Source organism: Doryrhamphus excisus, linkage group LG5, assembly GCF_037039965.1.
Source record: "Doryrhamphus excisus strain RoL-2023G ecotype Guam linkage group LG5, RoL_Dexc_Guam_v1.1, whole genome shotgun sequence".
NCBI lineage: Eukaryota > Metazoa > Chordata > Actinopteri > Syngnathiformes > Syngnathidae > Doryrhamphus > Doryrhamphus excisus.
Window position 1 is genome coordinate 15,942,845 of NC_136361.1, and position 27,876 is coordinate 15,970,720.

Below are 27,876 nucleotides of genomic sequence, written 5' to 3' on the forward strand. Positions count from 1 at the left end.
AAAAAAAAAAATTAAGGCTGAAATGGAATTTTGTCAAGCAATCAGGAGCAGCAATATATATCAGAAGTCATATAGTATTGTTGTGGCAACTTGTTGCTAGGCAGCATTCATGCCCTTTTAGGACTTTTAGAACAGACAGGAACACAAATCAAATCATGTGTCCGTTTCTATACTACCATTCCCCGATCCAATCGTTTTGTAGTCTGGATAGTTCAAGCTTTCCACTTCCAGGGCTTCCTGTCCTGCCATCTTTTGTATTCTATTGTGAATGTCATTGAATATAGATACTGTACATAGCTTCCTAATTATAGTACTTCTTGATGAGCAGGTCATTGCTATGTGGTATTGATGGGAAATGTTATTGAATGTAATCCTTCCAACTGCATTGTACTTTATTTAGGGGTTATATCTTCCATTTATCCTTGTTGTCATGTTCAGATAATCTTTTTTATGGATCACATCGTACATTCAGATCCATCTCTTCAATTGTTATTTTTTTATTTACTCAGCGATATTTTCCTTTTGCATTGTAGCATTATCTTCCAGTAGGGCCTTGATATCATTCTGTAGAACCTTGATATCGTTGCGTAATGTTCTATTTCCCCCCCATAGGGTTTTTAACGTTCTTAAGAGCAGCATGCAAGGCAACATTATCATGTTGTAGTATCTTGTTATCATCTCGTACTGCCTTGGTATCTTTGTGTAATGCTGTATTTTTATCCGTAAGGTTTATGACTTCATCATGGATGTTCAAAATTTGCTCGGCCGGCGGCAGTTGGTGGTAGATTATGTGATTGGCACGTAGTGGCTCGCTGTGGCGCCGAATTAATGTTCGCTCGCCATGTTGCCATTAATTCATTCACATATAGACAAACAACCATTCACACTCACATTCATACCTATGGACAATTTGGAGTCACCAATTAACCTAGCATGTTTTTGGAATGTGGGAGGAAACCGGAATACCCGGAGAAAACCCGGGGACACATGCAAACTCCACACAGAGATGGCTGAGGTTGGAATTGAACTGGTCTCTTAGCTGTGAGGCCTGCGTGCTAGCCACTCGACCACCGTGCAGCCCACCATGTTGCCGTTCAGTCGGCGCCACAGCGAGCCACTATGCGTCAATCACATAATCTTGTTGGCGCAAACTGGCATCCAACTGGCACCGGCCCAGTGGCCTACTTGCATAATTGGCGCAACTTGGCACGCGCCATTACATTCCAGTGGATTCCAATAGGCGGATTGTTTGCGACATTTGGTTCCACTTGGTGGACACATGAAAATTGTAAACAAATTGGAATTTTCTTGCCGCCAAACTCAATTTTTGCCGCCGTTAAGGGCCACCACGAGCCAGTTGGGAGGCAGTTAGAGCCACTGCACGCCACTAGGCACCTTATTGGCTACAGTAAGCACCACAGCATATTGCATTGGCGCGAACTGGCACCAACTGGTGTCGGCTTAGTGGACTCCTAGCATGAGGCTGATATTTGTCTATACTATGTGCCCTGTGATTGGCTGGCGACTAGTCCAGGGTGTACCCCGCCTCTTGCTCGAAGTCAGCTGGGATAGGCTCCAGCATAACCCTGTGACACTACTGAGGATGAGCAGCATCGAAAATGGACGGATGGATAATAAGTTACAGACTTCATGTATGTATTTTTTTTTTAGTATTATATACTTTTAATATTTTACTGAGCAGCCAGGACAGAGCATTCCTTGGTTGACAGTAGCTTCCATTTTTTTGTTCTATGGTGACCACTCACTTGTGCCGCAAAAGACTAAAAAAAAACTCTCTAAACACTATAAACAAGCGCTCCCCTTTCCCTTAATGCAAAATTTCCACTTGCTATCAAAACTGCTGAAATGCTCACCTCTAGCACAGCGTTAGCATGGTGAATTGAAATTATAATAACAATAAATACTCAAGTAAGTCCTCCTCTATTTGTGCCTGTGTGGCACGATTGTGCACGCAACTGCAGCATGACACATCCTGACAGACACATGCACACACACACACACACACACACACATGCACTCATCACAGCACAAAAGGGCACACCGCCAGAGGTGCTGACGGCTGTCATGTTAATACGCCGCATCATTTATTTAGTCACAACGTGCGGCAGCTACTCTGTAGAAGCATGTTAATTATCTTTTATCTAGTCTATGAAGGCCAGCAAGTCAACCAGCTAGTATTAACCTGACAGGCCATCACTGATTAGTGGGATGGAAAAAAACACATTTTAGTCTCTTTTTCCACACAAACTGGACTCACCAACCTTCTAACATATCCATAAAGCCCCACAATGAACATGAATTTTGTCAGGTTTTTTTTTTTTCCTGGAGATCGACCTGGCAGACGCAGACACAACCTTGCCAAATGTTTCCAAAAACCTCATCATCTGCTCAACACGGAATACAGTGTGATTTTTATTTCTCATTATCACTCAAATAACACATCCATTACTCTCGCTCTGCTCTTTTGTTCGTGTGAAGGCTTGTTGTAATAATTGGAATGGATGGTACCACTTTAACAATAACATTTTTATATGGCGCCTTTGTAAAGTAACAATCTATTAATACTAAACAATTAAAGCTTGACTGACAAAAAATATATATTTTTTAGAAAAATAATTTGTAATAATAAATAACTCAAACGTTATTTATTGAACTGTGGTGAGACCAGAAATGTTGTTTGGTTGAGAGACAGTAGCACTGAGGAAAAGACAGGAAGCAGAACTGGAGGTAGCAGAGATACTGAGGTTCTCATTGGGTCATTGGGAGTGACCAGGATGGATAGGATCAGGAACAATTACATGTTAGAGGCCTTCATGATAAAGTCAGAGAGGCCAGACTGAGATGGTTGGGACATGTCCAGAGGAGAGATAGTGAATATAAAAGTAGAAGGATGCTGCCAGGTAGGAGGCGTAGAGGAAGACCAAAGAGGAGGTTTATTGATGTACTGAAGGAGGACATTTGTGTCCTGGATCTTCCCTGAGGTCTTCTACTGGTTGGACGTGCCCTAACCAGATACCCAAGCCACAGAGACAGTGCCACTGAGGAAAAGACAGGAAACAGAACTGGAGGTAGCAGAGACGAGGATGCTGAGGTTCTCATTGGGAGTGACCAGGATGGATAGGATCAGGAAGGAGTACATCAGAGGGACATTACATGTTAGAGGCCTTGGAGATAAAGTCAGAGAGGCCAGACCGAGATGGTTGGGACATGTCCAGAGGACAGATAGTGAATATATTGGTGGAAGGATGCTGCCAGGTAGGAGGCGTAGAGGAAGACCAAAGAGGAGGTTTATGGATGTAGTGAAGGAGGACATTTGGGAGACATAGTCTCTCCAAGTGTCCTGGATCTTCCCTGAGGTCTTCTACTGGTTGGACAGTGCCACTGAGGAAAAGACAGGAAGCAGAATTGGAGGTAGCAGAGACGAGGATGCTGAGATTCTCATTGGGAGTGACCAGGATGGATAGGATCAGGTACGAGTACATCAGAGGGACATTACATGTTAGAGGTCTTGGAGATAAAGTCAGAGAGGCCACACTGAGATGGTAGGAGGAGTAGAGGAAGACCAAAGAGGAGGTTTATGGATGTAGTGAAGGAGGACATTTGGGAGACATAGTCTCTCCAAGTGTCCTGGATCTTCCCTGAGGTCTTCTACTGGTTGGACAGTGCCACTGAGGAAAAGACAGGAAGCAGAATTGGAGGTAGCAGAGACGAGGATGCTGAGATTCTCATTGGGAGTGACCAGGATGGATAGGATCAGGTACAAGTACATCAGAGGGACATTACATGTTAGAGGTCTTGGAGATAAAGTCAGAGAGGCCACACTGAGATGGTAGGAGGCGTAGAGGAAGACCAAAGAGGAGGTTTATGGATGTAGTGAAGGAGGACATTTGGGAGACAATATCTCTCCAAGTGTCCTGGATCTTCCCTGAGGTCTTCTACTGGTTGGACGTGCCCTAACCAGATACCCAAGCCACAGAGACAGTGCCACTGAGGAAAAGACAGGAAGCAGAATTAGAGGTAGCAGAGACGAGGATGCTGAGGTTCTCATTGGGAGTGACCAGGATGGATAGGATCAGGGAAGGGAAAAGCCAAAAGAGAAGATTTTTTTTTAATTTCACATTATTATTAATTTCTGGATAAAAAAACATGTGTTGCACTAATAGAGGCCAGGTACTCTCAGCAGTTGAGTAAATAAGCACCCTCAGCTACAATATGAGGTAATAGTTTCATTATTAAAGTTTTAGAGAGCCAACAAAACTGGTCTAAAAATTCAGCAGTGTAGTGAAACTGTAGCATTTAGCATTTAGCATGTAGCATGCACTTGGTAGTATGCACTAGATCAGGGGTGTATTGAGGGTCACATACAGAAAATGAAAGAACCCAAAACAAAAAAAAACAAAATCTTATCTCTATTATAGATGACAAAGTGTAACATCTAATAATATATCTCATTAATAATTCATACATTTTAATAATAATACATTTTATTTGTATAGCGCTTTTCAAAATACTCAAAAGCACTTTACAGAAGAGTGAAGTGGAATAAAGCAAGTAAACAGAATAGAAGACACACCAAAATACAACATTCATTGGTTAATACACAGTTAAAACATGAGTAAAAGCGGGGAGGGGCGGGGCACAGCAGTCAGATATAAAAAAAATATATTTCTACTATATGCTGAGGGGTTAATAATAAAGTGTTGGCTCTCTCTTAATGCTTAAAAATAGTTTATACCCATATCAATAAGCTATAATGGATATAGGGTTGTATACGTACATGCATCATGCATACTACCTGCTGCAGCCTGGGAACACACACACACACACACACACAAACACACACATTATTGCATTATTGACCACAGTCACGTTTCTCTTCCTGTGTAATGAATAAACAGGTAGAGGGAGAAAGAGCGTCCCTTCGGAGGTGGGGTGTCGCGTGGTGGTAGAGGAGGTTGGGAGTCCCTCTTGTGTGAAGAGGAAGATGGTGGTTGATGGGAGTATAAGACGAGGGGATTGGAGACGTGGGAGTGAGGGAACGTGTGGCAGATGGTGAAGGGAGAGTGAAATGTTGATGATTGAATGGAGACACGTGAGGGGTGGGGTGGGGGGGTGTGGGGGGTGATGGATGCAGGGATGAAGGCGGTCTCACCCATCCGAGTCTCCAAAGAATCGAACATGTTTTTGGAATGTGTAAGCAAAACTGGAGTACCTGGAGAATACGCATGTGAGGCCGACGTGCTAACCACTTTCCCACCATGCAGGCCAGAATTGTCTGTGTTTTTTATTTTTATGTTGCCTTTCATGGCGGCTCTAGCTCATTAGCATGCTTGTGTTCTCCGACTGACTGCTGTCTATTAGCTTTGTTCTCTTGCGGTTCTCACCTGCTTGTTCTTCATCCCTTCATGGCGCTCTTGTTCCGTGTGATGTCAAGCTAATCACTCTACCGCCGCATCTGTCTGCCTCCGATGTCCCTCGCTGGCGCAATCCAATCATGGTGGTGTACAATCAGTGTGTGTGTGTGTGTGTGGGGGGGGGCAAAGGGGGAGTGATTATGATGGTGAGTGACAGGTGAAAGGTGAAGCAGGGGGCGCGGCTAAAAAGACGCAGGCAAACCGGCATGTCATCTCTCATCAGCGGTGTTTAGCGCCGCGCGCGTTGCCACAGTGTAATTTGCAAGCTCCGAGTGTGGAAAACAAGCATATTTACAGCCCCGGATAATTTGAGGGCAACGCGCGTCAGTACCTCGGTGTCACTGAGGGTGCGTTTAATTAGTTATCACATGTCTGGGTTTTAGCGAACTGATGAGTTTGCCCTGATGATGCTACAAGAATAGTATAGTGGAGTTGAATGGACCCTAAGATTCGGCAAGTTGGAATTTGATGACAGTTCCAAACGCCATCACAATGTGACATCATCTCGTTCTCCATCATGTTATTAATTACATTACATTGTTGTTGATGATAAGACTAAAATTAATTCATTCTTATCCTCACAAGGGTCGCGGGGGTGCTGGAGCCTATCCCAGCTGTCTTCAGGCGAGAGGCGGGGTACACCCTGGACTGGTCGCCAGCCAATCACAGGGCACATATAGACAAACAACCATTCACACTCACATTCATACCTATGGACAATTTGGAGTCACCAATTAACCTAGCATGTTTTTGGAATGTGGGAGGAAACCGGAGAAAACCCACGCATGAATGGGGAGAACATGCAAACTCCACACAGAGATGGAGGAATCGAACTTGGGTCTCCCAGCTGTGAGACCTGCACGCTAACCACTTGCGTCCACCGAGCAGCCAAAGACTAAAATATGCTGGAACAATATGCAAGTTTTTGAGAAATTCAGGCAAATTTTTGGGAAAAATACGCACTTCTAGTGAAGTGGGTTTTCAAATATTCTTGATTCAGCTTTTGCTGATTTTTAATTGAAAATTAATCATTTAAAAAATGTATTTTCTCTGAAAATATGCAGTTTCTTCCATAGAAGAAAATTCACAATATATGCTTATTTCAAAAGATTCACCTTAATATTGTTAAATGACAGTTGACGTCTTGACCAAAGTTTTGGGTAAAACTTCCACAAAGCTTCAGGATTTGGAATTAGGAATGTCCGTATTATTATTAACGACAAGTGAGAATTTTGTTTGGAGAATTGTTGAGAATTCAACATTTTTGCCAAAAATATATACCTCTTAAGGCCGCATGACGGCCTGAGTGGTTAGCACATACGCCTCGCAGCTAGGAGACCTGAGTTCGATTCCACCCTCGGCCATCTCTGTGTGTAGTTTGCATGTTCTCCCTGTGCATGCGTGTTTTTTCTCCGGGTACTCCGGTTTGCTCCCACATTCCAAAAACATGCTAGGTTAATTGGCGACTCCAAATTGTCCATAGGTATGAATGTGAGTGTGAATGGTTGTTTGTCTATATGTGCCCTGTGATTGGCTGGCGACCAGTCCAGGGTGTACCCCGCCTCTCGCACGAAGACATCTGGGATAGGTTCCAGCACACCCCGCGAATTAGTGAGACCCCAGCATCTCCATCCGCGTACCTACATTGTACTTTTTACAATGGTTAAGTTCTTTTTACACTTGTGTGTATAGTTAAGAAATACTTTATCATAGTGACTTTTTGCCCTTGAAACAGATTTCTATTTCTATTAGTAACTATGAGAATGAAAATATCTGAATAAAGAAAGCAATGTCCCGCAATTAATTCCCTTTGACCTTCGAGGTTCTGCTGTAGTGAACCCCCCCTCTACCCCCCAACAGGCTGCAGCATGTCACTGTGCAGCAGACAAAGAATGCTTGCTTTTTAAGTCTATAAAACGTAATTCACTGAGGAAATTGAAGAGTTGCTCTTGCGTTGCATCATATCCCGGTAGAAGAACGTAATAATAAAAAAAATTCTTGATGTTTGCCTCTTTTGCAAAAAACACACTTTGACAATAAGTATGAATACAAATGATGTCCCGGGCTGTCTTATCTTCAACACACTGCCAATATGTGTGAATAATGCAGTCGTTGATTTTATGCAAAGCAACCAATTAGATAGAATGGGATAATGTCAGCATATTCACTTCATGTTATTGGGAAGCATATGTATTTGGCTTTTTTATGCTAGAAATTGTGCATTTGTTAATGTAGCAATGGTAAAACATCTTTTAAGAGTTGTGAAGGAAACCTGCTTCTATAATTACTCAATTCTATCTTCATAAGGTTGTACATTTCCCATGAGAATCATCTCTCATCTTTGATAGACACTACAAACACAATGCATGGCATGAGATTGTGCAGGTGTAACTCATGTTGTGGAAAATAGTTCCTTGACTGAAAAGAGCTACAAATGGTGACGTATAAAGCCTGTATTTTTTTCAATTGCAGACTTCATTTACCGTAAATTACGGTCTATAAGCCTCTACTTGTTTTTTAAACAACCCTGTGGCTTAAACAGTAGTGCACTTATATTCTAATCACAACACTCTTGACAACCCACTGGAAATCACAGGAAGTCAACAACCAAACGGTATACCTGAGAAATCTACAAACAAAATAACGCATTCATTCAGGCACTGCAATGACGTCAGCCTCCCTCTGGACTATGGTGCTTGCCTGAGAGGGCAGAAAATATATGAGGAGGCTTTTCCAACCATTCAGGATGGGAATAGGTTGGAGAGTTTGCAGCAAAGCAGGTTGATACGGTTTGGTAGTAAACTACAGGAAGTCGTGTTTGTAAATAATATTTAGTACATTTTTTGCTTAAAATTTGAGCACTTTTTGTATACTTTTTTTTCCACTGCCTGCAGTACATGGGGAGCACAATAAACACACTGTTTTTCCCCTCACTGTTCTGAGGGTCTAGTGGCAGAACCCTATGATATAAGTGATGTCAGAAGTGGGATGGCAAGTCGTAAAAAGAAGGTCTGCGTCCCCAAAAACTAGCCAGCAGAGGGCGGTTTTGATGCCCCTAAAATGGACCTGGCCAGAGAAGTGGAGGACTGGAGGATGACCCAAACACGGCCTATGGTCCACAGCAAGCTGGGTCTTCAACAGCAGCATCAGGAGGAAGGATTTTAGCCCTGGTTAGAACCTTTATGGCGGGACAGCAGAAATTCAGCTCCACATCCCAGTTCCGTACCAGAAGGGAGCCTCTGAGAAGCTTGTGGAATCTTCTGGAACCTCAACCTGCACCCCAGTCACAGACTGCGCCACCTGCTGTGAGTTGTGGAGATGGTTCCACAACCTCCAGTACATGGACTTCAAGCAGTTGTGTCTTCTTTGCCCGGAGAAGATCCACTTTGTCTAGAATGGGGTCATTACAACAAGCCCAATTTCCCCCATATCAGGCTGGGATGACCCAAACACGGCCTATGGTCCACAGCAAGCTGGGTCTTCAGCATCAGCCTCAGGAAGAAGGTTTTTAGCCCTGATTAGAACCTTTATGGCGGGACAACAGAAATTCAGCTCCACATCCCCGTTTAGTACCAGAAGGCAGCCTCTGAGAAGCTTGTGGAATCTTCTGGAACGTCAACCTGCACCCCAGTCACAGACTGCGCCACCTGCTGTGAATTGCGGAGATGGTTCCGCAACCTCCAGTACATGGACTTCAAGCAGTTGTGTCTTCTTTGGCCGGAGAAGATCCACTTAGTCTAGAAGGGGGTTATTACCACGAGCCCAAATTCCCCCATATATAAGGCTGGGAGGACCCTGAGAACCATTTGCGTGGACATGGAGAGCGAGTGGGCCTGCAGATTGACGCCGCTCCTGTCTGGGAAAGCACTGGAACCTTACACCGCCATGCAGGAGGACAGATCACACTGTTACCCAGCTTGCTTGTCAAATTTGACATCTCACCAGAGACCAACAAACGACAGTTGTGGGCCTCGGTGTCACAACCAAACAACCAGCCGGTAAGAACATCATTTGCTATCATTGTCAGCAGCCACCTCCTGTGATTTCCAATGGGTTGATCGTTAGCATGTTTCAACGTAGCTCATGATTGGCTCCTGTCCAATAAACAGCTGCCTGGTCCTCACGGACTCATACATGCCGCAATATGGCATTTTATGTTCAGAACACATGCAGCTTATACGCCGATACTGCATATATATATATATATATATATTAGGGGTGTAATGATTCATTCACTACATTGATGCATCGATTTATAGTCCTATAATTGAACTCCATTAATCTGAGTCGTTTCGGATTGTATCGTTCTAAATGAACCAATATTGTCCTTGAATCGTATCAGCAACCATGAATTGTTATTGAAATGAATCGTTAAATCTCTATTATATATAAATACAAATCAGTTTTATTTTCCAAATTTAGTGGGTATGACTCATACACTGGATTTTACGGTATGCTAGTATTTATATTCAGATTTTTTGGATTATTTTGTACAGTACCAAGTTTCCACACGGTGCACATTAAGTGAGGGACAGGAAGTGTAATTTAAAACCCTTTTTTATTGTAAAAGTTTACTGTTTGGAATCATTTGCTTTCCCGGCAAAATATGTAAACGGACAAAATTGGCCATCCAGTGGAACCCATTTAACTCATTCGCTACCGAAGACGTATTCATATGTTTTTTTCAACCCAACCACTCGATCCCAAAGATGTATTTATGTATTTTTCATTATTTTTTGTTTGCGCGAGAGGCACAAAGAGGTGATGATGCAACTCCACAATAGAAGAGAGCATGTTTGGTGCAGTTTTGAGTCAAACAACGGCCACAAGGTGGCAGAAGTTCATTTTAATGCAAATCTCCCAGTGAAATACATGTTCTGCAGCAACCAGGAAGTCAGAAGGCCTCTTGATTTGTTGCACGAAGGAGGTTACGCATTGAAGGGAAACACATGTTTATGTTGTGGCATAATTGTTTAAACTTTTTGGCTAAATATACAGTAATATACAGTATTTTATAAAGGTTTTTATTTGTTGGAGAACTGATAGTTTGCTGAAACTTACCTATGTTTTACTGCTGATTACTAAAGAACAGGAAAAGGTAGCAAACCTTTTTTGGTCTGATGAAAGATGAGAGTCTAAGGGTTGCGGTGGTGCTGGAGCCTATCCCAGCTGTCTTCGGGTGAGAGGCGGGGTACACCCTGGACTGGTCACCAGCCAATCACAGGGCACATATGTATAGACAAACAACCATTCACACTCACATTCATACCTATGGACAATTTGGAGTCACCAAGTAACCTAGCATGTTTTTGGAATGTGGGAGGAAACCCGGAGTACCCGAAGAAAACCCACGCATGCAAACTCCACACAGAGATGCCCGAACGGAAAATCAAACCCAGGTCTCCTTGCTTTGTGGCCTGCATGCTAACCACTCGGGCCACTCTGCGGCCAACGATAGTGTCAATAACGTAGTCACCAATTAACCTAGCATGTTTTTAGAATGTGGGAGGAAACCCACGCATGCACGGGGAGAACATGTAAACTTCACACAGAGATGCCCGAACGGAAAATTGAACCCACGTCTCCTTGCTTTGTGGCCTGCACGCTAACCACTAGTCCACCCTGCGGCCAATGATCGCGTCAATAACCTAGTCGCCCAATTAACCTAGCATGTTTTTGGAATGTGGGAGGAAACCGGAGTACCCGGAGAAAAGCCACGCATGCACGGAGAGAACATATAAACTCCACACAGAAATGGGCGAGGGAGGAATCGAACTTGGGTCTCCTAGCTGTGGGGCCTGTGTGCAAAGCACTTGTCCACCATGCATGTCTCTAAGACACTCATTCAGTGTGCCTTGTAAAATCAGTTAATATCATCAAAAATGTCCGGTTCCGAGAGGGACGGCTTATGAAAAATTGCTAGGATTGAATGAGTTAAGATGTTCCCGCTTATGTTTGCGTATTTTCTTCTTACTACTAAAAAGTGTGTTGAAGTCGGGGTGCCTATACTGTTTTTGTCAATGTAAAACTTGAGACACTGAGGGCTTGTCCCAATGTAGTATTGTCACCTTGCTTATTGTTGCTAAGCGACAAAACGACAACAGCAACATAACTACTGTAGCTACACAACATTAAAACATGCACACTTCCTGCTCAGTGCAAAGAAAGAGCCCTTTTCCCTCAAAGCAGCCAAAACGTGACCAGCGATGTTGATCTCTGACACACGTGATATCCTCAGCCTATAGGGAATAAGCAGATTGCAGGAATTACCAGTGATTTTTTTTACGCCTGTAGGCCCAGGTGTGCGCCATGATTGGTTTTCTAACAAGGGAAGCTTGGTGTGAGACACACCGAGGATGAGGAAGACCACCCGACGCAGGTGCAGGTGCAAAGGATCTTCACAGTGAATTTGACAGGATCGACTGGCGTGTGCCTACACCTGCCCGAGGTGGCGCTCATTACGCTATTAAGGATGATATCGCCTCATTACAAGAGCCGCTGTCGCCGCATCATGAATGCAAAGTCGACGAATAAGGCAACAAAAAAGGGGTTGCAGGACTTGGCCCTCTTGTATCGGCGCTTGTAAAAAAAAAAAAAAACGTGTGCTGAGATCAGAGAAGCTCAACTTACATCAATTGAACGGGGCAGCAGCTGCATCTTAAAGGCGCCTCTGAGGAGTTTTCTTGTAAACAAAGCAGTTATGCTTCCCTTATTTCATCAGCTAAGTCCCGTTGTATTCGGATGGCTGTGTATTAAGTCCCGGGAACGCATGTGGACTTCTTGATGGGGCCTCGGCAATCTGCCTCATTGACATTTACGTCTCCCCATTCTAACACACTCTTTGGCTCCAATGAGCCCCTTCAAAAATGCATTGTGCTGCTTTCATGGTCCACACTTAAGACTCAATGAGCATCGTCGCTTTCTTAGAACGAGAATACAGCCGCCGCTTCACGCTTTGTATTTCACAGCTTCACTGTATCACTGTCAGACACATATTTATTATTAAATGTGTTGTGGTTGAATACGGCTTACTAGTAGTAAATAAATATGCATATATATACAGGGTCAGGAAAAATGATCTGACACATTTGTAGGTTAAATAAAAGGCAAATAAAGTAAAACAAAAAAGTGTTTTTATTTTCGATAAGTAATAGGTACAATAAATGTGGTTGAATCAGCTTACTTGTAGTAAACAAATATGCATATATATATATATATATATATACAGGGTCAGGCAAAATGATCTGATACATTTGTAGGTTAAATAAAAGGCAAATAAAGTAAAACAAAAAAGTGTTTTTATTTTCGATAAGTAATGGGTACAATAAATGTGGTTGAATCAGCTTACTTGTAGTAAACAAATATGCATATATATATATATATACAGTGAAGAAAATAAGTATTTGAACACCCTGCTATTTTGCTATTTCTCCCACTTAGAAATCATGGAGGGGTCTGAAATTTTCATCGTAGGTGCATGTCCACTGTGAGAGAGATAAACTAAAAAGAAAAATCCAGAAATCACAATGCATGATTTTTTAACAATTTATTTGTGTGATACAGCTGCAAATAAGTATTTGAACACCTGTGTATCATCTAGAATTCTGACCCTGAAAGACCTGTTAGTCTGCCCATTAGAAGTCCACCTGCACTCCATGTATCATCCTGAATCAGATGCACCTGTTTGAGGTCGTTAGCTGCATAAAGACACCTGTCCACCCCATACAATCAGTAAGACTTTAACTTGTAACATGGCGAAGACCAAAGAGCTGTCCAAAGACACCAGAGACAAAATTGTACACCTCCACAAGGCTGGAAAGGGCTACGGAGCAATTACCAAGCAGCTTGGTGAAAAAAGGTCCACTGTTGGAGCTATCATTAGAAAATGGAAGAAGCTAAACATGACGGTCAATCTCAATCGGAGTGGAGCCCCATGCAAGATATCACCTCGTGGGGTCTCAATGATTCTAAGAAAGGTGAGGAATCAGCCCAGAACTACACGACAGGACTTGGTCAATGACCTGAAAAGAGCTGGGACCACCGTTTCCAAGGTTACTGTAGGTAATACACTAAGACGTCATGATGTGAAATCATGCATGGCACGAAAGGTTCCCCTGCTTAAACCAGCACATGTCAAGGCCCGTCTTAAGTTTGCATATGACCATTTGGATGATACAGAGGAGTCATGGGAGAAAGTTTTATGGTCAGATGAGACCAAAATAGAACTTTTTGGTCATAATTCCAATAAGCGTGTTTGGAGGAAGAAGAATGAAGAGTACAATCCGAAGAACACCATCCCTACTGTGAAGCATGGGGGTGGTAGCATCATGCTTTGGGGGTGTTTTTCTGCACATGGGACAGGACGAGTGCACTGCATTAAAGAGAGGATGACTGGGGCCGTGTATTGTGTGATTTTGGGGAACAACCTCCTTCCCTCTGTCAGAGCATTGAAGATGGGTCGTGGCTGGGTCTTCCAACACGACAACGACCCGAAGCACACAGCCAGGAAAACCAAGGAGTGGCTCCGTAAGAAGCATATCAAGGTTCTAGCATGGCCCAGCCAGTCTCCAGACCTGAACCCAATCGAAAATCTTTGGAGGGAGCTCAAACTCCGTGTTTCTCAGCGACAGCCCAGAAACCTGACTGATCTAGAGAAGATCTGTGTGGAGGAGTGGGCCAAGATCCCTCCTGCAGTGTGTGCAAACCTGGTGAAAAACTACAGGAAACGTTTGACCTCTGTAATAGCAAACAAAGGCTACTGTACCAAATATTAACATTCATTTTCTCAGGTGTTCAAATACTTATTAGCAGCTGTATCACACAAATAAATTGTTAAAAAATCATGCATTGTGATTTCTGGATTTTTCTTTTTAGTTTATCTCTCTCACAGTGGACATGCACCTACGATGAAAATTTCAGACCCCTCCATGATTTCTAAGTGGGAGAAATAGCAAAATAGCAGGGTGTTCAAATACTTATTTTCTTCACTGTATATATATATATATATATATATATATATATACAGGGTGAGGCAAAATGATCTGATACATTTGTAGGTTAAATAAAAGGCAAATAAAGTAAAGTATAGCGTGGAGTATATATATAGGGTCAGGCAAAATGATCTGACACATTTGTAGGTTAAATAAAAGGCAAATAAAGTAAAACAAAAAAGTGTTTTTATTTTCCAAAAGTAATAGGTACACCCTGGACTGGTTGCCAGCCAATCACAAGGCACATATAGACATATAATGCTAAAAGTACATATAATGCTATTTTTTTTTATTATATGGACTTTTTTTTTAAATAAAATAAATAAATTTTTTAGTTTCTTTACTTTATTTGCCTTTTATTTAAGCTACCAATGTGTCAGATCATTTCGCCTGACCCTGTAGAAGCAAATGTTTGCCTAAATTAAGCATTGCCAAGCATAAAAAAATCGCTAAATTAACTAAAATATAAGGAAGAAGATACAAAATTGTGAATGTAGTATTCCACGTATTCCATAACGTGCTTTTATTACACGCTAAAATTATCTTGAACAGCACAGTAATAATAACACTTGCTCCAATCAATCTGCCACCAATCGGTATCGTCTGATATCAGTGAAAAAGCCCGGTATCGATATCAGCCAATACTTGCTTTGAAACAGTGATCAGCTCCGCCCCCCCACTGAACAATCACATCTGCCGTGTGTGGGACTTCCTGTCTATGTGAGAGTGATAAGTTCTGCACCCTACAAAAAAATGTGGCGCTTTGAAAAGCTTTAGCTTGGTGCAGCATCATCTGTCGGGCAGCAGATATAAAGCCCCGGTCCCGACCTGCTGTACTTGCAAGTGTAGGAAAAATGGAACTGGTTCCAGACCCAACTGCGATAAGGGAACTTCCACCAAGTAGAACTGAATATTAATAAACGACATATTTTTGTATTTAGAGCATAGAAAACCTGTTTATGTCTTTGTAAATACAATTTGTACCATTATTAGAGCCTCCTAGACTTCGGATAACACCCCTATAGTCACCTTGACACTCATGTTACCCAATATAGTAAATATAATCAGACAAACTAAGCCATTTAAGATACAAATTAAGACTTGTGTATGTTTTATATGTTATGTTATGTTTTACAATAAATGTCTTCCGAACGTGTGGACAGGAAGTGACGTCGCCATATCAGCGTGGAGTGTCAAGTTCATAAATGTTTTGTACACTGCATTGCCTCAAACTGTATTTTAGCTAATTTAAAACATTTTTATCCCTGAATATGCTTAATTTAGCCCACAAATATGTATATTTGCTTAAATATGCATTTTTTTGACGAATAATAGGACATAGTCAACCACTAAACCAGGGGTGCATTGATTTAACAAATTTGACGGGGGGGGGCAGACTATATATTTTGCACCTATCATTCTGACAGTCCACCTGGAATTATTGTATCAGTGTCATGCAATCTGCTATATGTGCAATATGTGTCCCTTTTTTCAGGAGCACTTTGTAAACCGCAGACCATATCAAATAAGCAAATTGATAAAAAAATTTTTTTTTATCTAAACCATCAAAAGGTTGGCTCAAGCCATGATGCCAGGTTTCAATGAAATATTTTGGAAAGCAAATATAGCATTTCAGTATGTGGAATCAAACTATGGAATGGATTGAGTAAGACCCTCAAACAATGCACAACGATGAGCCAATTCAAGAAACAATACAAGCAGTTGATGTTTGCTAAATACAAGGATGAAGAGTCTTGAACCAGTCATGATGTGCTATACATATCACTATATTGACACTTACTATGGTACCCATTATGTCATTGGATGCTCATATCACCTCGTACTTCAGTACGTGACAAAAAAAAACAAAAAAAAACTTTAAACTATATTAGGAAAGCAGGAAGTGAACAAATGTAACAGTTACTGATTGGAAAAGTACCAGATGGAGGGGTAGGATTTAATAAGCTTTGCTTCTTCCTACTCCTTTTGGACATGTGGAACTGTGAACTGATTATGTGATGCATTCAATTGTAATCTGATGCATGTTCAAATGAAATAAAACCATTACCATATTACCAAAGAACGGGCGGGCTGTATTTAAACACTTTAGCCATAGTTTGCCCACCCGTGCACTAAACAGTGATCATTTAATCATGCATTAATTATTGAAAAGAGTGAGAGAGCAATGTTCAAACCGCAATGGAGCGAGGTATGACTATATATAATATATACGTATATATATATATATATATATATAAGAAAAGATGCTTAGTCTTGAGTTGATTTTTGTAATTGTAGTCTGCACCACTTTATACTGAGAGCTTTTGTATAGTATAGTATAGTAGGAGGGTACTCTGTATTTGCATTGTGTATTAGTATTATTTTTTTGCTGCAGTGTTGTGTCCATAACGCTAGAGAGACGGGTGACAAAGAGGCGGTAAATGTCATTAAAAGGTACAAGCAACAGCTGCTGCAAGCATTTTGGCATTTTAACGGGGAAGTGAACTGTTGTTCAATTAAAGGCAAATGAAGATTTCAATTAAGATGCGTCCCTCACACCGCCGCTTTCAGTTGTGATTATTGTCAATTTCCGAGAGCAGGCTCGAGTATCAGAGCAAGAAACCATTAATCCGACTTCAAGGTTCGAGAAGCTCTTATCCGAGACTTTTTTTTTTTTTTTTTTTTTTTAGTGATGTCACAGATGCTAATCCTTGATTTAACACTCGATGAGCGTACCGGCTATCTCCGTGTCTTTTACAACGAGTGCGCTGCTTGGCATGCTGCTAATGTGTCCTCCTTGTCGACATAATGAATTGAGCCCACATTACATGTACCGGTCAAAGCTTATATGGATGTGAGAGCGCTCACTCCTGCCTTTTTTTAATTCAATTAAAGCGGTTTGGATTATACCGTGATACAAGATCCTTTCCCTGATGAGAGTACAGAGATTCCTGCCGTTTGCTGATGTTCCATCGCAGCGTTTCTTTTCACTGAGCCGGTGCTTCACCACAGGGCCCGGCCACGCTAATAAAGAGCCTTTGAACTGAACCCAATCGAAAGAAAGCAGGGGGGAGGAGACCATAGCGGGGGGAAAAGAGAAATGGAGTTATGAACAAAGGCAAAGACCGAGAGAGATAATGTAAGGTTTTGTCCTCCAGGTAAAGACCTAGCCACATATGAGGCCATGAATTCTTTTCTGTCATCCATGGTAACATTCATAATTAAAGGCCAGTCCAACCCGGATTGGTCGGCCCCTCGCGCGAGGGCAGGCGATGTCCTCAGATAACGCCTGCGTCAACCTTCAATTTGGCGGTTAAGGTCATACTGCAGGGCCATTTGACATCTGACATTTTAAAAAAAAAAGGAGCATGCAGACAACAGAATACCTCACTTGGATGTTTTTTGGACTTTTAGAACGTGACCTCGCCATGATTTGACGTGTTTCTCAACCAAAATAACATCTCTATTATCATGCAGGTCAGTAAGACGCATATTTTTTATCGTGAGATACTCAAATACAGCAGGATAGCTAATAACTAATCACTGTCAAGGAAATATAAATTGAAATGTTGTGTTTTGCGTACATTTATATTATATTATAATAACATTGAGCAACAGAAGGAATAAAAAATGAGAAAGATGTACCGTAAATAAATAAGGAAAAGGAACCTAGGTTCCATAAAGGTAAACTCATGCAAGCTAAAGTTTGTTTTTATTATTTTTAACATTTATCAGTATTATTGTATTGCATCAATTATCATTTTTCCACTTATCTTGGAAGTAAAAAAATGTCCTATCCCTAGGACATATCCCAGCCTATCCCAACTGTCTTCGGGCGAGAGGTGTTGTACACCCTGGACTGGTCGCCAGCCAATCACAGGGCACATATAGACAAACAACCATTCACACTCACATTCATACCTATGGACAATTTGGAGTCGCCAATTAACCTAGCATGTTTTTGGAATGTGGGAGGAAACCCATGCCTGAGTGGGGAATTGAACCCATTCTCCTTGCTAACCAAATACAAAGAACTGATATAGCGGGCGGCATCTACGTATGTAACTAAACAAGGGATAAACTTGAACTAAAAGCAATACTAAAAAATTTTTTCTAGCTTAAAAATAAAAACATAAATATTGTTTAAATGATAAAAATACAACAAAAAATTAAATTTAATTATTTTTAAATTTATTTTTAATGTAATTATTTTTTTTTAATGACTGCTATATTCTGCATCCGGTGGCTTTTATGAGCTGTAACAGAGGTGGGATGATAGCCGTTTAACACATGCAATTGTCGGACAAGTATCATCCTTCCATCTTCTATGATGCTTACCCTCATTAGGGTCGTGGGTATGCTGGAGTCTATCCCAGCTGTCTTCGGGTGAGAGGTGGGGTACACCCTGGACTGGTCGCCAGCCAATCACAGGGCACATATAGACAAACAACCATTCACACTCACATTCATACCTATGGACAATTTGGAGTCGCCAATTAACCTAGCATGTTTTTGGAATGTGGGAGGAAGCTCATGCCCGATTTGAGAATCGAACCCAGTTCTCCACTCATCCACCGTGCGGCCAACGATAGTGTTAATATCGAAAAATACAAAGAACTGATATAGCGAAAGGCATCTATGTAACTAAAGAAGGGATAAACTTGAACTAAAAACAATACTAGAAATTGTGTTTTAGCTTAAAAATAAAAACATAAATATTTTTAAATCATAAATACCACAAAAAATGTATTTAAATTTAATTAATTAAATTATTATTTTTAAATGACTGCTATATTCTGCATCCAGTGGCTGTATGAGCTGTAACAGAGGTGGGATGATAGCCGTTTAACACATTTAATTGTCGAAGTATTATCCTTCCATTTTCTATGATGCTTATCCTCATTAGGGCGTGGGTATGCTGGAGTCTATCCCAGCTGACTTCACCCTGACACAGCCAATCACAGGGCACATATAGACAAACAACCATGTCCACTCCCATTCATACCTATGGACAATTTGGAGTACAATTTGGAGTACCCAGCTTATCTAATTATCTGACTTTGGGATGGTGTCTTGCTTTGCTGTGTTCTGTGTAAAAAGCACCTGCGTAAATATGCCAGACCTTCTGTTTGCAATGCTGCAATTGTATGCGAAAGAGCCTGATGTTTGCAACATCCATGGTCCTGACACCTTCCCTTGTGCGCTACCGTATTGATTCTTAGAGGTCAGCGCGGATGAGTTTATTTTGAAGTCGTGTTCCATATTAGCAAAAAGACGATCACGGGGGTCCCGGGCGGGACGTCAATCAATCAGTCAATTATGGCACCACGGCAAATTCACAGGCAATGGAGTGTGTTACGCTGCCGGCTACGTGCATCAGTTAGTGCAGCGCCGCTAAAGCAATGTGACATCTTGTGTGTGGGCCTGCGGCGGCTTCTGGCCCGCGGAGGCTGTCTAGTCCCACTAATGAGGATGGAGAGGGAGGTCAGAGATGATAGCCAATCTAAATAAGGACCTTGATATGACTTTAACACTGTGTCATATTGTGTCTGCGTCTCTGTGTGTGTGTGTGTGTGTGTGTGCGCGCGTGTGTGCGCGCACGCTCGGAGGTAATGTCCTCCCACCTTCCTGCTGTTATGTTATGACTAGAGTCCTCGCTGCAAGCTCACAGTCACTAGGAGGTGTCATCCACACGACTCGGGCATCAACACACACACACCTATGTATACACACACCTTTATTACCACTGGAATGTGTACAATTACACATAAATACAGTTTTTTCAGGTCACTACACAATAGAAAATAGACTTCAGCACCATTTCCAGTAGCTGACATTAATAGGAACAGTTGCAGCAAGCTTTTTTACAGTGTATTTTCTCAAGGTACAATACTATATAACATCAACCTGGATATCCATTAGAGTAGTCAGTGTGCAGCTTGTATAGGAGTATACATTTACTAATCAACACGCCATTATTGTCTAAATAGCAGGAAGCACAAGTACCAAGTTTATTGTGTCTGGCCTACATCAAGCGAAGAAAAGTATTGGAGAAAAGTATCTTTTATTTTGTAGCATGTAGACCTCCTTCATGATGTGATATTTATGTTAGTTTCTCTTGTTTTTTAGCAAGCGGGCTACATCCTGGTTTCTGAAGAATGACGAGCCGACGGGTGACACCATTATGATTCTGGACGGGTGGACGTTTCCATTGACGCCATAGTGACTCAAACAAAAGGTAAAACTAAAATCTTGTCTATATTTATATTTTATATACAGCTGCAATGACGTCAGCCTCCTTCTGGGCTATGGTGCTTGCCTGATATGAGGAGGCTTTAAATATACCTGAGTAGGTTTAAATATGTATTTTTTTTAATACAGCTTGTTCGTCATGTTTGCTTGCTGATGGACTTCTGTGGCCATTACAAGACAATGCTTTGACGCAATCTGTCTACATTTATTTTTTATATACAGCTGCAATGACGTCAGCCTCCCTCTGGGTTATGGTGCTTGCCTGGTATGAGGAGGCTTTAAATATACCTGAGTAGGTTTAAATATGTATTTTTTTTAATACAGCTTGTTCGTCATGTTTGCTTGCTGATGGACTTCTGTGGCCATTACAAGACAATGCTTTGATGCAATCTGTCTACATTTATTTTTTATATACAGCTGCAATGACGTCAGCCTCCCTCTGGGTTATGGTGCTTGCCTGGTATGAGGAGGCTTTAAATATATCTTTAGTAGGTTTAAATATGTATATTTTTTTATACGGCTTGTCCGTCATGTTTGCTTGCTGATGGACTTCTGTGGCCATTACAAGACAATGTTTTGATGCAATCTGTCTACAATTATATTTTATATACAGCTGCAATGACGTCAGCCTCCCTCTGGGTTATGGTGCTTGCCTGGTATGAGGAGGCTTTAAATATATCTGAGTAGGTTTAAATATGTACGTATATTTTTATACAGCTTGTCCGCCATGTTTTCTTGTTGCATGGTCGTCAAATTCAAATGTTAAGTAGAACATTGATGTATTTCTCATTTCTTGCACACTTTGAAGGTATTTTTTAAAGCCCTAAAACCAAATTGATCACCAGGACACGTTTTCTTCAGGAATACTTTAATTTTTTACCCTTATTCCATGGGGATTCCAAGTGAAAGAATGTGCCTGGCTTAAAGAGTGACGTGCTGTGAAGCATCTTGGCGCACAATCTTTGCTTTAATACAAGGCTTAGGTGTCTCTGTGGTGTTGTTGAGCTGCAGTGTAGCTGAATATTAAGCTAACAGGACTGGAAGTAACCATGTTGGGGTTTTGTTATGAATGCGCAGCAGAGTTGATACTGAGGGTGAACCAGCACAGGCGCTGTTGTTTTGGTTTCAAGTTTGCTGTCTAAAGAAGAGGAAGATGGCATTAGCTTGGGGGGGTGCATCATCCAGACTATGACATAGGAACATTCATAAAGAGTGTCTGATCCACTTAAAAATTACATGCAAACAACATAAGGCTATACTTCCTGTTTGGATGTTTATGTTTCATTTTAGTATTTGATGCATAAAACAAGCGTCCCTCTGTTGTCCACTGTTTATCCAATGTTTATAGATCTCAGTGCCCCCATGAAACACACATCATGCCCCCACCCCAAACGGATTCTGGTACGTTTTGTCAGCGTTTTATGCCCGCAGGCCCTTCAAGACTGGCTTCTCTTAAGACCCGTTCGCCCTCAGCTATGGCAAGAGTGACACTGTCTTTCATGTGTCCGTACAGTACAGAGGTTGTTCATGCTGTCACGTTTAAAACCTTTATAAAACCGGCGATGTACGGTGCAATCTAGGAGTGCAGCTGCAGGAATGTGCTCGTTATTATGCAGCTCATGTCACAGCAGCTACAGCCAAAGAGGCTCCCTTGTTCTGAAGCACCATGTCTGATTTAATGGCATAATTCAGGCTTGGGATAGAATTTGTCATGTGTGTGTGTGTGTGTGTGTGTGTGTGTGTGTGTGTGTGTGTGTGTGTGTGGTCAGTCATGACATCTCACATAGCAACAAGCCCTGTGAAGGACAACTGGAAAAAGTTAGTTCAGCGGTGGTGCTGATGGACACATTGCCAGTCCTCCATTATGTACAATATCTACTTCATATTTAAAACAGAATACAGATTTAATTGTTTAATTGCCAAGTACTGATCCTTTTATGGGCGGCACGACGGTCGAGTGGTTAGCGCGCAGACCTCACAGCTAGGAGACCAGGGTTCAATTTCACTCTCGGCCATCTCTGTGTGGAGTTTGCATGTTCTCCCCGTGCATGCGTGGGTTTTTCTCCAGGTACTCCGGTTTCCTCCCACATTCCAAAAACATGCTAGGTTAATTGGTGACTCCAAATTGTCCATAGGTATGAATGTGAGTGTGAATGGTTGTTTGTCTATATGTGCTGTGATTGGCTGGCGACCAGTCCAGGGTGTACCCCGCCTCTCGCCCGAAGACAACTGGGATAGGCTCCAGCACCCCCGGTGACCCTCGTGAGGAAAAAGCGGTAGAAAATGAATGAATGAATGAATGATCCTTTTATTGCTGTTCCTTGCTTGTTCTCATCGGGTTCAGTTAAATATCATTAATGTACGAGGAGCTCTGTTGTAGACCCGCTCCATGTGTCAAGTCCCTTGAGATAACATCTGTGGTAAATTGGCACAGAAACCCTGCAAACAAACCGCATCTGCAGGTCCGGCCTTTGTTCACCCATGCGCCTCACCAAACGGAGGCAAGGATATTGCGGCAACACACAGCATCCGTCAGTGACATACTTTTAGGACCTGCGACAATTGCTTTTAACAAAAACAGAATGGCAGTCTTGGGACATTGATACTGGGGTGAGGAAAGGTGGAAACAGCAGCATGTAGACAAAAGATAGCTTTTAGAGGCCAGTTCCTGCAGACTGTGTGTCTGTAGCCACATGAGGAATTACAGTCTTTTCACAGAAACTGTGGAAAACATGAATTTGTGCCTTTTTTTATACAGAACCCAGCAAAGATGGAATTAGATGCATCAGTGCCATGAAATACAGTAATGGTAATGGTTTTATTTCGTTTGAACATGCATCAGATTACAATTGAATGCATCACATAATCAGTTCCAAACACAGCGACAGTAGATACAAATAACTTGGGTCTTGCTACAAGAGCCATTTGTTAGGGCTTTGAAGCTTTGAAACTTTACCAATCTAAATACTCTTTTCTTTCTCTAGTTCTCATCAATATTTGTTCCAGGTTGTGGCTACAGAGTTACCGTGCTTCTACCAAACTACAATGGGGGTCGAGGGTCAAAGAGGAGGAGGGCACATTAATTGCGTGTTCAAAAAGGTACTGCCATTAAAGGAAACACCCGGAAACGTGTCATTAATGCGTTGACTTTGAAAGCCCTACTCAATACAAAGGGTCGGAACATTTGCATAATAATAATTTTTAGCTGGCTGCACGGCAATGGTAATGCTAATGGTAATGGTAATGGTTTTATTTCATTTGAACATGCATCAGATTACAATTGAATGCATCACATAATCAGTTCACAGTTCCACATGTCCAAAAGGAGTAGGAAGAAGCAAAGCTTATTAAATCCTACCCCTCCATCTGGTACTTTTACAATCAGTAACTGTTACATTTGTTCACTTCCTGCTTTCCTAATATAGTTTGTTTTGGGGTTTTTTTTTTTAAACAATTCTTTTTTACTTGTTTTTTTTTTTACAGTACTTGTCGGATAGCAAAGATACAATGCAAAAAGGGAGTCAAGTCTTGCCTTTTCCAAGATTCCATTCTGGGATATACCCTGCCTTTCACCCATTGTATCAGATTGTACTTTGTCTGGTATACATAAAAATTTGTTCTAGTTCATCCCAAAAGCATCTGATTGGCATTCTTCTAGTCTAAGACAACAAAATATCAGAAGGATGTCGACTCAGGTGAATCATATCCATCAAAATATTCAGATATTATCTTGGCTCGTTGTGATACGTAGCTCCTCCACACTCTTTATTGCTCTCTGGTTCTACCATATCTTACTTATTGTGTGGAAATATGGGGTAATAACTATAAAAGCAATCTTCACTCGCTAAATGTACTGCAAAAAAGGTCAGTAAGGATAATTCATAATGCCGCCTACAGAGAACATACTAACTCCTTATCTCTAAAATCACAAATACTTAAATTTTCTGATATAGTTAATCTTCAAACAGCTAAAATAATACATAAGGCTAAAAATAACCAATTACCTAAAAATGTCATCCAATACTTCTCTACAAGAGAGGAGAAATATGATCTCAGGGAAGAACTACATTTGAAACACTTATATGCTAGGACTACGTTAAAAAGCCATAGCATTTCAGTATGTGGAATCAAACTATGGAATGGATTGAGTAAGACCCTCAAACAATGCACAACGATGAGCCAATTCAAGAAACAATACAAGCAGTTGATGTTTGCTAAATACAAGGATGAAGAGTCTTGAACCAGTCATGATGTGCTATACATATCACTATATTGACAGTTGCTATGGTACCCATTATGTCATTGGATGCTCATATCACCTCGTACTTCGGCACGTGACAAAAAAAAAAACTTAAACTATATTAGGAAAGCAGGAAGTGAACAAATGTAACAGTGATTGTAAAGGTACCAGATGGAGGGGTAGGATTTAATAAGCTTTGCTTCTTCCTACTCCTTTTGGACATGTGGAACTGTGAACTGATTATGTGATGCATTCAATTGTAATCTGATGCATGTTCAAATGAAATAAAACCATTACCAAAAGTAAATAGTCACAATGCCACCTTGTGAGACACGTCATCTGTTCCTGAACAGTTACATTAAACACAGCAGCAGGCTAATCCAGGCATTGTTCACCTTCATTCATGATCTTTCATCGCCAAATCGGAGAACCGTTGATGGTATATTCTCTGTATCTCCTCCTCATTCTCCTTGCATGGGCATATGTCCAATCACAGGTAAATCCTTAAGACACAGACGAGATGAGATTCATGACATGAGATGAGCCATAATGTGACATGGGTATTAACCTAGCTACAGCGACATTGCATTTATTATTATTATTAACATTGTTACACCGATGTGTGTCCACATAAAAACATTCACTGACTGTCCAAGCCTGAAAACACAACCACTAGTTAGCTGCCTAGCGCATTTTATTAGCATGCATATTGGTATGTTCCAATCGTGGATAAATAATATTCATTCATTCATTCATTTTCTACCGCTTTTCCTCACGAGGGTCGCGGGGGTGCTGGAGCCTATCCCAGCTGTCTTTGGGCGAGAGGCGGGGTACACCCTGGACTGGTCGCCAGCCAATCACAGGGCACATGTAGACAAACAACCATTCACACTCACAGTCATTCCTATGGACAATTTGGAGTCGCCAATTAACCTAGCATGTTTTTGGAATGTGGGAGGAAACCGGAGTACCCGGAGAAAAACCCACGCATGCACAGGGAGAACATGCAAACTCCAGGGTGGAATTGAACCCTGTGATTGTAAAGGTACCAGATGGAGGGGTAGGATTTAATAAGCTTTGCTTCTTCCTACTCCTTTTGGACATGTGGAACTGTGAACTGATTATGTGATGCATTCAATTGTAATCTGATGCATGTTCAAATGAAATAAAACCATTACCATTACCATAGCTCACATCTGGCCATGTGATGGCGATGACGACAAGCCTTGATACTTTTGCCCAATATTTTTGTGCTACTCCAGTTCTAAAGCTACAGTTAAGCGTGCCCAGGGCCTTTGGTTACCGTGCTTGCCGTACCTGCATACAGATATTATAGCTGGAGGTTGTTGACCCTACCGCATGGTGTGTTTATACTGTTCTCTTTCACACTTACGGAGCCTCAAGTGAAAAACCTGAGGGGAGTCTTCATGGACAGCTCATTGCTGCAGTGAAAAAGCATGTGTGCGTTGCACTCACATTCACCTTAATGCTACATCACTCATAGCAAGAAACAACGGAATAATATACGGATAAGACAATGCAGCCTTTTCCCCTTTGACCATCTACTGTACGCCTCTCCCTTCATCATCCGAGCTCAGCCCATTAGAGAAAGTAGGACAGAGCTGATGACCATATTTGGCCGGGAGGGCTAAGTCCCCTGCAGCCATCTTGCCTGCCAGGGCACCGAGGCTCTGACTCCAACCTCCTTCCCGCCCTCTCTTTTCATCCATCCGGCTTTGCTTCATCTCACTTTCTTCTTCACTCCCCTCATGGTCTCGCCTTTCCAAGTATTCTCTCTCCAGAAATCACCTTTTTATTATTACCTCTGCCAAGCACATATAGTACCTGTAAGTGTTTGCAGAATTATATATATAGGGGCCGATTTTCACAAAAATATGTAGAGGGATGGATCATTCAGAACACATTTGGATGCAAATCTGGAGAAATGGATTTGACTCCTGGCCTCACGAGATGAGAAGAACTGCTCTATTTTATTCCCAATCAACCAGAAAGTAGACAATAACTAATAAATATAACACACAACAAATATGAAGTATTTGAATCCCTAATAGTCTATCCTTAGCTCATGATTTAAAAAAAATGGTACTGTTGTGTTGCTTTTTGCCATCCTTCATGAAACAGGAAGTGGCCTTATAACTAACAGGTAGACAGACAAATGTTACCCCCACTTATTTAAAAAAAACATTATTTTATGAAATGTTTTCCAGCTAGTTGCCATTAAAACACTCCCCATGCCCCTGAACTTAAACGGTATCCTTCCATCCAACTCTCTATTACGATGGTCTTTCATCATTCTTCTGAACCAGGATCTAGCCTGCTCACTAAATAGGCGGAAATCCGGCACTACGCCATATTTTTTTTCATGTATCTTTGAGGACTTTTCATTTATCTTTTTGCTGTTTGAGTCACAACTTGGTCTCCTCCGTCCCTGAAGGCCAATGGTAGAGTTCTGTCCCATTACTGCTAACATCTTATGTCATCCTCCATCAACCAGGAAGTAGTCTGTTTCAAATTTTCTAAATATTCTTTCATTCATTTTGTACCGCAGGCGAGAGGCGGGGTACACCCTGGACTGGCTGCCAGCCAATCACAGGTCACATATAGACAAACAACCATTCACACTCACATTCATGCCTATGGACAATTTGGAGTCGCCAATTAACCTAGCATGTTTTTGGAATGTGGGAGGAAACCGGAGTACCCGGAGAAAACCCACGCATGCACGGGGAGAACATGCAAACTCCACACAGAGATGGCCGAGGGTGGAATCGAACTCGGGTCTCTTAGTTGAGAGGCCTGCGTGGTAACCACTCGGCCGCTATATGTGCCCTGTGACAGCTGGGATAGGCTCCCAGGATAAGCGGTAGAAAATGAATGAATGAATGAAGTATATTGAGGTAGCGGCATGATTTACAATATAGCTAATTGCTAATATTAG

General features: G+C 41.7%; 1 protein-coding gene across 3 annotated transcripts in view; it reads left to right on the forward strand.

The window, feature by feature from the left end:
- grik5 (glutamate receptor, ionotropic, kainate 5) overlaps window positions 1-27,876 on the forward strand; it is a 165,602-nt gene that overhangs the window by 42,981 nt on the left and 94,745 nt on the right. For all 3 annotated transcript variants that reach the window (XM_078790786.1, XM_058053106.2, XM_078790785.1), the window contains one exon: window positions 20,555-20,663. The gene's annotated coding sequence lies outside the window, so the exon portion shown is untranslated. The remainder of the gene's footprint in view (window positions 1-20,554; window positions 20,664-27,876) is intronic.